This window comes from Rutidosis leptorrhynchoides, chromosome 1 (assembly GCF_046630445.1).
Source record: "Rutidosis leptorrhynchoides isolate AG116_Rl617_1_P2 chromosome 1, CSIRO_AGI_Rlap_v1, whole genome shotgun sequence".
Lineage (NCBI taxonomy): Eukaryota > Viridiplantae > Streptophyta > Magnoliopsida > Asterales > Asteraceae > Rutidosis > Rutidosis leptorrhynchoides.
The window spans coordinates 372409566-372424404 of NC_092333.1; positions in this window are offsets into that span (position 1 = coordinate 372409566).

Below are 14839 nucleotides of genomic sequence, written 5' to 3' on the forward strand. Positions count from 1 at the left end.
TAAAAACAAAAATTTACTTTATTTCGTTAAGTTATGAATATGATTTTTAAAATTCGTCCTGAGTTGAAGACTAGGTCGTTGGGTAAAACAGCGCATTTTCAAAGACTGGCATTAAGTTCAGCAAAAGCTATTACTTTTGACGACAAAACAAAAAACAAATGTGATGTAACAACAAGACGGAATGAACAAATGATATGCACCATTTATCATTCAGCAAACAAACGCCAATATGTTTGGAAACTTTGGTAAAATTTAATCATTTTTCTACGCTAATCACCCTCAATAATTTAAATTGTTACTGATTTATGCAAATGAGGGCATTGCAAGATCTTAAGTGTGGGAAAGGGTTACATTCTTTCGGATTTTAAATTTTTTTTTATTTGTACATTTGGTTACCATTAGAAATACTAGTAACGCAGTAGTTGTATTAGAATCTAGTGCTCTCTGATAATAAAGAACAGCCCTAGTCTTATATACTGACTACCCAATTCTAGTAAAAATTTTCAATTAAATGAATTCAAAATCATGTTTATACGTATTTATGAACGATAAAACTAGGTGTTAACACCGAAATTATTGTTACCTCGGAAAGGACATAAATTGAGAAACAACCCAAAATGTTAGAATTCATTTAAAATGGAATAGAGGACAATAAAAAGGAAAATAAAAGCCAAGTGTGGGAAAATTTACCAAGTTATTTAAAACATATATCACACATATTTTTGTAACAAATAACTGAAGATACTTTTGTTTTGGACGATTTTAATCAGTTTTACCCGATTTACTATAATATATTTGAAAGAAAGATGGATCTACACGATGAATCAATTCCATCATTAAAAGGAAGTAAAGTCTTCCGAAAAAGACATGCACTTCTTGATTTAGGTCAGGAAGTTGTCGTCCAGACCAGCTGTAGGTTGACGAAAAATCTAGAAAATTCATCTCTAAAATCAGCAGGAAATCCACGGACCTCATCATCAAACAGGGTCGCCAAGTGGTCAGACGTATCCTAACCATGAAAGGATCTGTCTTGTAAAATGGGGAGGACGCCGTGCAAATTAGCTTGATAAGACTAATGAATCAGATCTCCAGAAAGGATAATCTCCTTAAAGATCAAAAATCAGCTTTTAAAACTGATATTACTCAATCCTTGAGATTGACCTTAAAGATTGAGAATTACAAACTCATGGAATTCAATGATATCTAAACTCGAGCTTGAACGAGAAAATATTTTGATCAAAATTTCAAACCGATTTGTTTTTTCTGAAAACCCATTTTCAATGCGTTCATTACCATTGAACGTAAAATCCTAGAAATTCACCTGGAATTCATTAGGTCACGTGAACCAAATCGGGTGTCAACCATAAAAACGGTGGTTGCATAGCATGGTCAAAGACAGGACCTTGTGCCAGACCAGAAAATTATAAGGGTGAGCTTTACTATTGCTCCTACCAAGGATCGTAATTGCATCCGACACGTTATAGACCATAATTAAAAGCATGTCAGGGGACATTGCCTTAACAGTTGCTTGTTCAACGCTTTCCTTTACAACCAGACGGTAGTTTACCGAAAGGTAATATATGGAGCAAGTATACTGGACGTGTTGCTTTCCCAATACAAGGTTAGCATGGGTGACACAAAACCGCAAGTTTTGAGCTAAAGTTTTCAAATCTGAAACCCACCAAACCCACAAAAGAATTTGCAAACACAGGTGAAGGGTTATTCCAGAAAACTTATCTAGGGTAAAAACTAGATTGAATTTTTCAAAAAGATCAAATGTTTTCATAAAGATCCAATTTCCTTAAAGGATCTAAATTTTTATAGTCATGTGGGACTGTAAACTATAACGTTACTACCATTGTTCATACCGCCGTAATGAAATCACTGATGTACAAAGTGTGAAGAATAAAGAAGTGATTCTAGTATATTTCAAGACTATATTGCTTGAGGACAAGCAACGCTCAAGTGTGGGAATATTTGATAATGCTAAAAACGAACATATATTTCATCGCATTATCCCTCAAGAAAGACAAGCTTTTAGTTGCAGTTGTCCTATTTACAAGGAATATTTGTTTAAATATTAAAAGGTGAAGACAAAAGACAGATTCAACGAATTGAAGACGCAAATGACCAAAAAGCTAAAAAGTACAAAGTACAAGCAAAGAGGTTCAAATTATTGATGAGAAACGTCTCAAAATTACAAGAATACAAGACGCAAAACGCAAAGTACAAGATATCAAATTATACGAACGGACGTTCGAAAATCCGGAACCGAGACATGAACCAACTTTCAACGTACGACACAACAGACCGAAAGTTACAAATTTATTATGTATATAAATATAATATAATATATAATTAATTATATAAATTATATATTTATATTATATTTATATAATCAAATCCGTCGGCAAGCTAGGAGCCAAACTTGTGTGAGCTGGATTCCACAGCTCCGCACTCGCGGAGCTTATAAAGCCCAAAAAGGCCGCACTCGCGGAGCCCACAAAATCAGAAATCCACCTATAAAAGGCCATGCAATTTGACGGATTATTTACTTTATTTTCTTTTCATCATACGTAAAAATATATATATATATATATATATTATAATTTTAATTTTAATTTTAATTTTAATCCTAATAATAAGGGTATGTTAGCGAATATTGTAAGGGTGTAAGTCGAAATTCTGTCCGTGTAATGCGACGCTATTTTTAATCATTGTAAGTTATGTTCAACCTTTTTACATTAATGTCTCATAGCTAAGTTATTATTATGCTTATTTAATACCAAAGTAATCATGATGTTGGGCTAAAAATATTAAAATTTGGTAATTGGACTTTGTACCATAATTGAGGTTTAGACAAAAGAACGACACTTGTGGAAATTAGACTATGAGCTATTAATGGGCTTTATATTTGTTTAACTAAATGATAGTTTGTTAATTTTAATATAAAGATTTACAATTGGACGTACCTATAAATAACCATATACACTCGATCGGACACGATGGGCGGGATATTTATATGTACGAATAATCGTTCATTTAACCGGACACGGGAATGGATTAATAGTCACTAGAATTATTAAAACAGGGGTGAAATTATGTACAAGGACACTTGGCATAATTGATAACAAAGTATTAAAACCTTGGGTTACACACAGTCGATATTCTGGTGTAATTATTAAACAAAGTATTAAGACCTTGTTACAGTTTAAGTCCCCAATTAGTTGGAATATTTGACTTCGGGTATAAGGATAATTTGACGAGGATACTCGCACTTTATATTTATGACTGATGGACTGTTATGGACAAAAACAAGACGGACAAATTGAATAATCCAGGACAAAGAACAATTAACCCATGGGCATAAAACTAAAATCAACGCGTCAAACATCATGATTATGGAAGTTTAAATAAGCATAATTCCTTTATTTTCATATTTAATTGCACTTCTAATTATCACATTTTTATTTATTATCATTGTATTTAATTGCACTTTTAATTATCGCTCTTTTTAATTATCGTAATTTTATTTTATCGCACTTTTATTATTCGCAATTTTATTATCGTTATTACTTTACGCTTTAAATTAAGTCTTTTATTTATTTAATATTTTACGTTAGGTTTTAACTGCGACTAAAGTTTTAAAAATTGACAAACCGGTCATTAACTGGTAAAAACCCCCCTTTATAATAATAATATTACTTATATATATATTTGTATTTTTATATATTAAAACTAATATAGCGTTAAGCTTTGTTTAAAAGATTTCCCTGTGGATCGAACCGGACTTACTAAAAACTACACTACTGTATGATTAGGTACACTGCCTATAAGTGTTGTAGCAAGGTTTAGTTATATCCATTCTATAAATAAATAAATATCTTGTGTAAAATTGTATCGTATTTAATAGTTTTTCCTAGTAAAATTTAAGCTATTTCATATACACCTCGCATAACATCAGCATGTCAAAAGTTTTGCTTATCATTTAGTGTCAAAAATTATTTGCTTATCATCCTTAAAGTCTAGACACATCTTACTGCCTCTATTGTGTGACGACCCGGAAATTTCTGACTAAATTTAAACTTTATCTTTATATGATTTCGACACGATAAACAAAGTCTGTAATGTTGAGTAACAAAGTTTGTAAACTATACTCATAATATCATTTGACCTTTGACTACTCCCGAACGATTCACAAACAACTATTTGTAAATAGATATGTACATATTTAATATATATTAATTGAAATGTTATATGATTCAATCATTAGAATTTACTATGTAAGGTAAAATAAAAATAGGATATTGTAATGATAATTGTTTAAAAAGTATCTATAAATAAAATGTATTGAATATATATGTATATATAGTTTCGAATTTATTTGGAAAATGATAGGTACACTCAATTATCATTCGATTGATAAAAAACAAGTTATAAACAAATTTATGTGATTTTAAAATATACGGTGATCCGAAAATGAACTATATAAATTTTAGGCTTATTAAAAATATATTTAGAAGCTAATTAATAAATTTCAACATTTTTCATATTTTACCCAGAATCAAGAGGGACAGTTGACGTAAATTTTATTTATTAAATTAATGATTGAATTTTATACCATAATGACCAATATAAATAAATATAATTAAGGTAAAAATTTGGGATTTTTTCGAAGACTTTTATTCGCCACTGAATTAATGATGGAGCACGATTTGCACACCATGAAAACTGGCTACTAGTACTTGTGCACATTTCCTATCCTTTATGATAAATTATTAAGCTATTACTATTTACTCCGTGATTTATGAAACGAACTAGTGTGGACTTTATGTGTTTTATTACAACCACTATCTTATATATTTATATTATATATTATATATTATATATACTTGCAAGTATCCTCTATCAAAATAAAGAACAACCCACTTGAACGACAAATTTCTTTTATTACTTTTAGTTCCTATTTCTGTTTCGGATAACAACATCATCACAAAACTCATCATCCTTATGTATATATGTATATATGCAGAGACTTGTACATCAACCATAAACTTAACATCTCTACAAACCACCACCACTCATCAAATCGAACTATCACCTACAAAACCACCCTCACCATCACCAACCCTATTACCAGAAGACAATCACCAATCATCACCACCTTTATCTCTCTAAAACACCACCACCACATCATTACAACACCACGAACCATCATTACCATTAGAACCACCTTTCAATTATTATTGTAGGCTGAAGCCATCACCAACACCACCAACAACTCGCTATACTTTGTTTCAACCGTTACTTATGTTCGGCTAAGACAGTCACCACTATCTTCAATTAATTTGAGGAACCATCGACCACCATTTTCACTCACCTGCGGCTACCACCTCTGCAACCACTTCACATCACCACCGACACCACATCTCTCTCTTCTCTCTCGCATCTCTCTCCATCACTCCTTTTTCTTTCATAATTCTATTTTTTATTTAAAATCGATGCAACTAAACCCACGACCATCCTACATCGATCTCTAACAACATAAACCGAAACCCATTTCATCACCATTAATGAAAACGAACACCAACTTGTTCCAACACCGTTACTATTGAAGTGGTACAGTTTGTCAACCGAAAACCCAAGTCACCATCTAGTTAATCACCCTTGTCAAACCATAAATGATCACCCTAGTAACCACCATCAAAACCCAACAAAATACTACGTAATTTTTTTAGTTCGATCACCACATCATCAACTATCAAAACTACAATAAACATCTCGATCACGAACTCCTGCACGATCACCATGATCACCATAAAAGCCGGCAACCACCACCTCTTTTTCCTCTCTCTCTTCTCTCTCTTTCTCTCTCTCTCTCTCTCCCTCTTTGCTTCGTGATCACTGCACCTCCAACACCCTCACAACCACCATCATTATTTCATGTTGTTTTGAAAATGATTATGATTTTGGAGATGGAAAGACGAAAATAATGAAGATGAACTGTTACTGTTACTCGCTTCCACTTTCTATTTCTTTTTATTTCGGTTCAAACAACATCCAAACAAGCTCAACTGCTACTGCTCGTGTGCTGTAATTGCAACCTAATTATTTATGATTACTGTTGGGAGACGATGATGGTGGTACATGTTAGCAAGGTTGAAAATGATATATATATTTTTTTTTATGACAATGAAGAATGAAACTGGTATGATGATGATTTACGGTTGTAAATTAGTTGTTATAGATCCACCGACACCCTACTTGCCATCTGATTAATGTTATAAATTGTGGCAAAGTTGCTGCTTTTGGATCGTGATTAGGCCACCACGTCGTTTTTCTTTGGGCCGAATCATTGTTGGGCCAATTAATCATTGTCGGGCCAATTAATTATTGTTGGGCTAATGTTTTGCTGTTGGGCCGAGACCCAACTAATTTAAGGGTGGATGATCGTGTAAATACATGTACAATATTGATGATTGTGGTGATGATAATGAAGAAGATGGGAAAAATAGTTTATATATGGGATATATATTTATAAACGCGAAATAATTCAAGAAATTAAGAAGCAGATGAATGGTTAGGGGTGTTTGTAGTTGAGCAAGAGGTCTCGGGTTCGCGCCCGGGCAGGGGTGTTTAATTTTTTTAAAGCCTGTTTCACTAAGGTAGTACTTCTATTATTTTTGTTATTATTTTTGTTATTATTATTATTATTATTATTATTATTATTATTATTATTATTATTATTATTATTATTATTATTATTATTATTATTATTAGTTATTATTATTAATACTGATTAATATTATGTTTATGATAAAAATAAAAATGAATATAAGTCATGTTAAGAAATAATAAGATAAAAACGGTTAGGGTTATGATCATAGTTAGGGTAATTACAATCGAGAAGATTAATTATATGCACGATTATAATTAAGATAAAATAAAGATATAGTTAAAAACATAATTAAGTCATGATTAACTAAAAGTATTATTATTATTATTATTATTATTATTATTATTATTATTATTATTATTATTATTATTATTATTATTATTATTATTATTATTATTATTTTTATTATTATTATCATAACTATTAGTGTTATTAGTAGTATTATTATCATTTTAGTTATTAATATACATATTAGTATTATTATTATTATTATTAGTAAAACCGTTAGTTTTTATAGTTATTAATTGTAGTATTCATTAAAATTAACATTTTTATTAAAAGTATCATTTTTATTTAAGTTATCATTTTTATCATTAATATTACAAGTATCATTTTTAACTATATTATCATTATTATTATTATTTTCAACATTACTAATATTATTTTAATATTATTATAATTTTAACAAACAAACGATATATATATATATACACACACAAAGATATATTTAATACACATAACATAACAAAAGTAATATTTTTACTTATTTTAAATATATAAAAAGAATGTATGAAACATATAGGTTATAAATATAAAAATGATATAACTAATAAATTTATATATATATAAAGTTGTACAATTACAATTATGTGTGTTAATATATATATATATATATATAAATGATATAGGTTCATGAATCCGAGAACAACCCTGCATTGTTCAGTTCAGTCGAACGAATATTTTTACTACAAAATATTGTAGAGTGAGTTTCATTTGCTCCCTTTTTAAATGCTTTTGCAATATATATTTTGGGACTGAGAATACATGCGCTGCTTTTATAAATGTTTTACGAAATAGACACAAGTAATCAAAACTACATTCTATGGTTGGATTATCGAATCAAATATGTCCCTTTTTAGCTTGGTAGCCTAAGAATTAGGGAAATGGCCCCTAATTGACGCGAATCCTAAAGATAGATCTATGGACCTTGACATGTCCCATTCGGGTTATGAATGCTTTAGTACTTCGATTATCATGTCCGATGAGAGTCCCAGAATGATGGGGATATTCTATATGCATCCTGTTAGTTCGGTTATCAAGCGTTCACCATATGAATGATTTTTATCTCATTGCAGTTTGCGAAATGCCTGATATGAGATGATGTTTATGAAAAATGAAATGAAAATCTTGTGGTCTATTAAATTAATGGAAATGATTGTTATGATAAACTAATGAACTCACCAACCTTTTGGTTGACACTTGAAAGCATGTTTATTCTCTAGTATGAAAGAAATCTTTCGCTGTGCATTTGCTCATATTAGAGATATTACTTGGAGTCATTCATGACATATTTCAAAAGACGGTACATTCGAGTCGTTGAGTTCATCAAGATTATTATTAAGTAAATTATAGTTGGATATATTATGAAATGGTATGCATGCCGTCAACTGTCGATGTGATGAAAGATTGTCTTTTAAAAACGAATGCTGTAGTGACCCGAACTTTTCCATGTTTATATATATTAATTGAGATTGATATTTACATGATTAAATGTTTCCAACATGTTAAGCAATCAAACTTGTTAAGACTTGATTAATTGAAATATGTTTCATATAGACAATTGACCACCCAAGTTGACCGGTGATTCACGAACGTTAAAACTTGTAAAAACTATATGATGACATATATATGGATATATATATATAGTTAACATGATACTATGATAAGTAAACATATCATTAAGTATATTAACAATGAACTACATATGTAAAACCAAGACTACTAACTTAATGATTTTTAAACGAGACATATATGTAACGATTATCGTTGTAAAGACATTTAATGTATATATATCATATTAAGAGATATTCATACATGATAATATCATGATAATATAATAATTTAAAATCTCATTTGATATTATAAACATTGGGTTAATAACATTTAACAAGATCGTTAACCTAAAGGTTTCAAAACAACACTTACATGTAACGACTAACGATGACTTAACGACTCAGTTAAAATGTATATACATGTAGTGTTTTAATATGTATTTATACACTTTTGAAAGACTTCAATACACTTATCAAAATACTTCTACTTAACAAAAATGCTTACAATTACATCCTCGTTCAGTTTCATCAACAATTCTACTCGTATGCACCCGTATTCGTACTCGTACAATACACAGCTTTTAGATGTATGTACTATTGGTATATACACTCCAATGATCAGCTCTTAGCAGCCCATGTGAGTCACCTAACACATGTGGGAACCATCATTTGGCAACTAGCATGAAATATCTCATAAAATTACAAAAATATGAGTAATCATTCATGACTTATTTACATGAAAACAAAATTACATATCCTTTATATCTAATCCATACACCAACGACCAAAACCACCTACAAACACTTTCATTCTTCAATTTTCTTCATCTAATTGATCTCTCTCAAGTTCTATCTTCAAGTTCTAAGTGTTCTTCATAAATTCCAAAAGTTCTAGTTTCATAAAATCAAGAATACTTTCAAGTTTGCTAGCTCACTTCCAATCTTGTAAGGTGATCATCCAACCTCAAGAAATATTTGTTTCTTACAGTAGGTTATCATTCTAATACAAGGTAATAATCATATTCAAACTTTGGTTCAATTTCTATAACTATAACAATCTTATTTCAAGTGATGATCTTACTTGAACTTGTTTTCGTGTCATGATTCTGCTTCAAGAACTTCGAGCCATCCAAGGATCCATTGAAGCTAGATCCATTTTTCTCTTTTCCAGTAGGTTTATTCAAGGAACTTAAGGTAGTAATGATGTTCATAACATCATTCGATTCATACATATAAAGCTATCTTATTCGAAGGTTTAAACTTGTAATCACTAGAACATAGTTTAGTTAATTCTAAACTTGTTCGCAAACAAAAGTTAATCCTTCTAACTTGACTTTTAAAATCAACTAAACACATGTTCTATATCTATATGATATGCTAACTTAATGATTTAAAACCTGGAAACACGAAAAACACCGTAAAACCGAATTTACGCCGTCGTAGTAACACCGCGGGCTGTTTTGGGTTAGTTAATTATAAACTATGATAAACTTTGATTTTAAAGTTGTTATTCTGAGAAAATGATTTTTATTATGAACATGAAACTATATCCAAAAATTATGATTAAACTCAAAGTGGAAGTATGTTTTCTAAAATGGTCATCTAGACGTCGTTCTTTCGACTGAAATTACTACCTTTACAAAAACGACTTGTAACTTATTTTTCCGACTATAAACCTATACTTTTCTGTTTATATTCATAAAATAGAGTTCAATATGAAACCATAGCAATTTGATTCACTCAAAACGGATTTAAAATGAAGAAGTTATGGGTAAAACAAGATTGGATAATTTTTCTCATTTTAGCTACGTGAAAATTAGTAACAAATCTATTCCAACCATAACTTAATCAACTTGTATTGTATACTATGTAATCTTGAGATACCATAGACACGTATACAATGTTTCGACCTATCATGTCGACACATCTATATATATTTCGGAACAACCATAGACACTCTATATGTGAATGTTGGAGTTAGCTATACAGGGTTGAGGTTGATTCCAAAATATATATAGTTTGAGTTGTGATCAATACTGAGATACGTATACACTGGGTCGTGGATTGATTCAAGATAATATTTATCGATTTATTTCTGTACATCTAACTGTGGACAACTAGTTGTAGGTTACTAACGAGGACAGCTGACTTAATAAACTTAAAACATCAACATATATTAAAAGTGTTGTAAATATATTTTGAACATACTTTGATATATATGTATATATTGTTATAGGTTCGTGAATCAACCAGTGGCCAAGTCTTACTTCCCGACGAAGTAAAAATCTGTGAAAGTGAGTTATAGTCCCACTTTTAAAATCTAATATTTTTGGGATGAGAATACATGCAGGTTTTATAAATGATTTACAAAATAGACACAAGTACGTGAAACTACATTCTATGGTTGAATTATCGAAATCGAATATGCCCCTTTTTATTAAGTCTGGTAATCTAAGAATTAGGGAACAGACACCCTAATTGACGCGAATCCTAAAGATAGATCTATTGGGCCTAACAAACCCCATCCAAAGTACCGGATGCTTTAGTACTTCAAAATTTATATCATATCCGAAGGGTGTCCCGGAATGATGGGGATATTCTTATATATGCATCTTGTTAATGTCGGTTACCAGGTGTTCACCATATGAATGATTTTTATCTCTATGTATGGGATGTGTATTGAAAATGAAATCTTGTGGTCTATTATTATGATTTGATATATATAGGTTAAACCTATAACTCACCAACATTTTTGTTGACGTTTTAAGCATGTTTATTCTCAGGTGATTATTAAGAGCTTCCGCTATCGCATACTTAAATAAGGACGAGATTTGGAGTCCATGCTTGTATGATATTGTGTAAAAACTGCATTCAAGAAACTTATTTTTTGTAACATATTTGTATTGTAAACCATTATGTAATGGTCGTGTGTAAACAGGATATTTTAGATTATCATTAATTGATAATCTACGTAAAGCTTTTCAAACCTTTATTGATGAAATAAAGGTTATGGTTTGTTTTAAAATGAATGCAGTCTTTGAAAAACGTCTCATATAGAGGTCAAAACCTCGCAACGAAATCAATTAAAATGGAACGTTTTTAATCAATAAGAACGGGACATTTCAGTTGGTATCAGAGCGTTGGTCTTAGAGAACCAGAATTTTTCATTAGTGTGTCTTATCGAGTTTGTTAGGATGCATTAGTGAGTCTGGACTTCGACCGTGTTTACTTGAAAAATAATTGCTTAACAATTTTGTTGGAAACTATATATTTTTAACATGTGAATATTATGTGATATATTAATCTCTTAACGCGTTTGATATTATGTGATAGATGTCTACCTCTAGAACAAGTCCCATTGACTCACCTAATAATAATGAAGAGTCAAATGTAAATTGGAATGATTCGTGGACTGATTCACAAGTTCCCGAAGAGGAACCGGAAGAAGAGTCGGAACCGGAAGAAGAATCGGAACCGGAAGAAGAATCGGAACCGGATGAAGAAATAGAACCGGTGGGGGAAATAATAAAACGGTTAAGTAAAAGAAAATCCTCAACCAACCGACCAAGGTTAATTATGGTCAATGGTGTTTCCGCCAAGGAAGCAAAATATTGGGAGGATTACCAATTCTCCGATGAATCGGATTCCGACGAGAATTCCGATGATGTTATAGAAATTACCCCAACTGAATTTAAAAAGGCAAAAGAAAATAATAAGGGAAAGGGCATAAAAATAGAGAAATCTAATTCCAACCCCGATGAACTTTATATGTATCGTCAACGCCCGAAGTCCTTAAGTTGTAACAATGACCCGGGAACCTCTAAACCACCAGGTTTTTCTAAACCAATGTGGATAACGACGGCTCGTATTAGGGGAACATCATATATCCCTAGAAACTTGGCAAAACGAACCAAAACCGAAGAAGAAGAAACAAGCGAGTCGGAATAAGATAGTTGTATTCGTGTGGTGTAATATATGTAATATAGTGTGCTTATGCTTTATGATATATGTAAAAATTGCTTGCATTAATAAGTATTTTTTTTTATGAATCTAACTCTTGTCTATTTTACAGTATAAAAACATAAAATGGATAGACAACCCAATATTTTAAGAGATCTACCCGGAGACATGATTGATGAAATCTTGTCTAGAGTCGGTCAGAATTCTTCGGCACAACTATTTAAGGCGAGATCAGTTTGTAAGACATTCGAAGAACGTTCCAAGAATGTCTTGGTTTATAAGAGACTTTCGTTTGAAAGATGGGGGATATCACATTGGGAAACCCATAAGTTACGATGTGTTTACTTTGACGCATATATTGCGGGGAACCCAAATGCTATTTTACGCAACGGGTTAAGAAATTATTTTGACTCAATATATCCGAATATTGGACTTCGTGATTTAGAAAAAGCGGCTAACATGCAACATAAAGAAGCATGTTATGCTTACGGATTAGTAATGTTCGCTTCTCACCAAAGTGAGAACAAGAACATCGGGCTACAACTATTAAACAAAACGTTTCCATAAGTGACGGAGTCGGTAATTGGGGTAAGAAATGAGGTTTTTAGATTATTACGGGACTGTTGGACATTACGTAACCCTCGTCCCTTTGACGACGTTACAACACGTTGTCTTATCAACGGCCATAACGGTTATGTTGCACAAGACCAAGGATGGGAAGTAGTCCTAGTAAAACCAGAATGCATGACTTGTTTCTGGACGTATGAATTACGTGTCTTTATTGCCTTTGCTGAACGACTTGTGTACTAGCTAGAATTATCTTCACAACTATCTTGTATCAAAGTTATTGTGTGCTATATTTCATGCTTTATGTAAAATAAGCGGTATTGTAAGTTTGTAAAATATTGTATAAAATTTTGAACGCGAAATATTATTATAATCAGTTTTTCATATAGAATTGTAGTAGTTGAATTGTATATTAGCTACTAAGTATGAACTTAACGGGTAGGTACTACCCGAATTTAAACTTATAAAACGCTAATATGAAGAAAAAGCTTTTATAAATGAGTTCATATTATGCTACGAAATACTATTAACTACTCTTAATATTCTGTATGATTAACTTGTTCCATTTAACTATTTTGAAGGAAATGGCACCGACTACTCGACACACCGTGAATATGAATGAAGAGGAATTCCGTACTTTTCTAGCTTCAAACATAGCCGCAGTACAGGCTGCGCTACATACCAACAATAACCTTGGATCTAGCAGTACAGGAAATCATGTAGGATGCACCTACAAAGAATTCACTGCCTGCAAACCTTTGGAATTTGATGGAACTGAAGGACCGATCGGATTGAAACGGTGGACCGAGAAGGTTGAATCGGTGTTTGCCATAAGTAAGTGTACTGAAGAGGACAAAGTGAAGTACGCTACGCATACCTTCACAGGTTCTGCGTTAACATGGTGGAATACCTATCTAGAGCAAGTGGGACAAGATGATGCGTACGCACTATCGTGGTCAGCATTCAAGCACTTGATGAACGAGAAGTACCGTCCCAGAACCGAGGTCAATAAGCTCAAGACAGAACTTAGAGGGTTACGAACCCAAGGATTTGATATTACCACGTACGAAAGACGATTCACAAAATTGTGCCTATTGTGTTCGGGAGCATTCGAAGATGAGGAAGAGAAGATCGACGCGTTTGTGAAAGGATTACCGGAAAGAATCCAAGAAGATATAAGTTCACACGAGCCCGCCTCCATACAACAGGCATGTAGAATGGCTCACAAACTCGTGAACCAAATTGAAGAAAGAATTAAAGAACAGACTGCTGAAGAGGCCAATGTGAAGCAAGTCAAAAGAAAGTGGGAGGAAAACGGTGATAAGAATCACCAATACAACAACAACAGCAATTACAACAATAATCGCAACAATTATCCCAACAATCGCAACATCAATCGCAACTACAACAAACGGCCCAACAACAACAACAACAACAACAGCAACTACAACAATCATCCCAACAACAATAATAACCGCAACAACAACAACAATCAGAAGCAGCTATGCCAAAGGTGTGAAAAGAATCACTCGGGGTTCTGCACCAAATTTTACAACAAGTGCAAAAGAAATGGTCATAGCGCGGCGAAGTGTGAGGTCTACGGACCAGGGGTTAATAGAACGAAAGGAACAAATGTTGTCGGAACGAGTAATGGCGGAGCAAGTAGTGTCAGAGCAAGTTATGCCAATGTAGTTTGTTATAAATGTGGAAAACCGGGCCACATTATTAGAAATTGCCCGAACCAGGAGAACACGAATGGACAAGGCCGTGGAAGAGTTTTCAATATTAATGCGGCAGAGGCACAG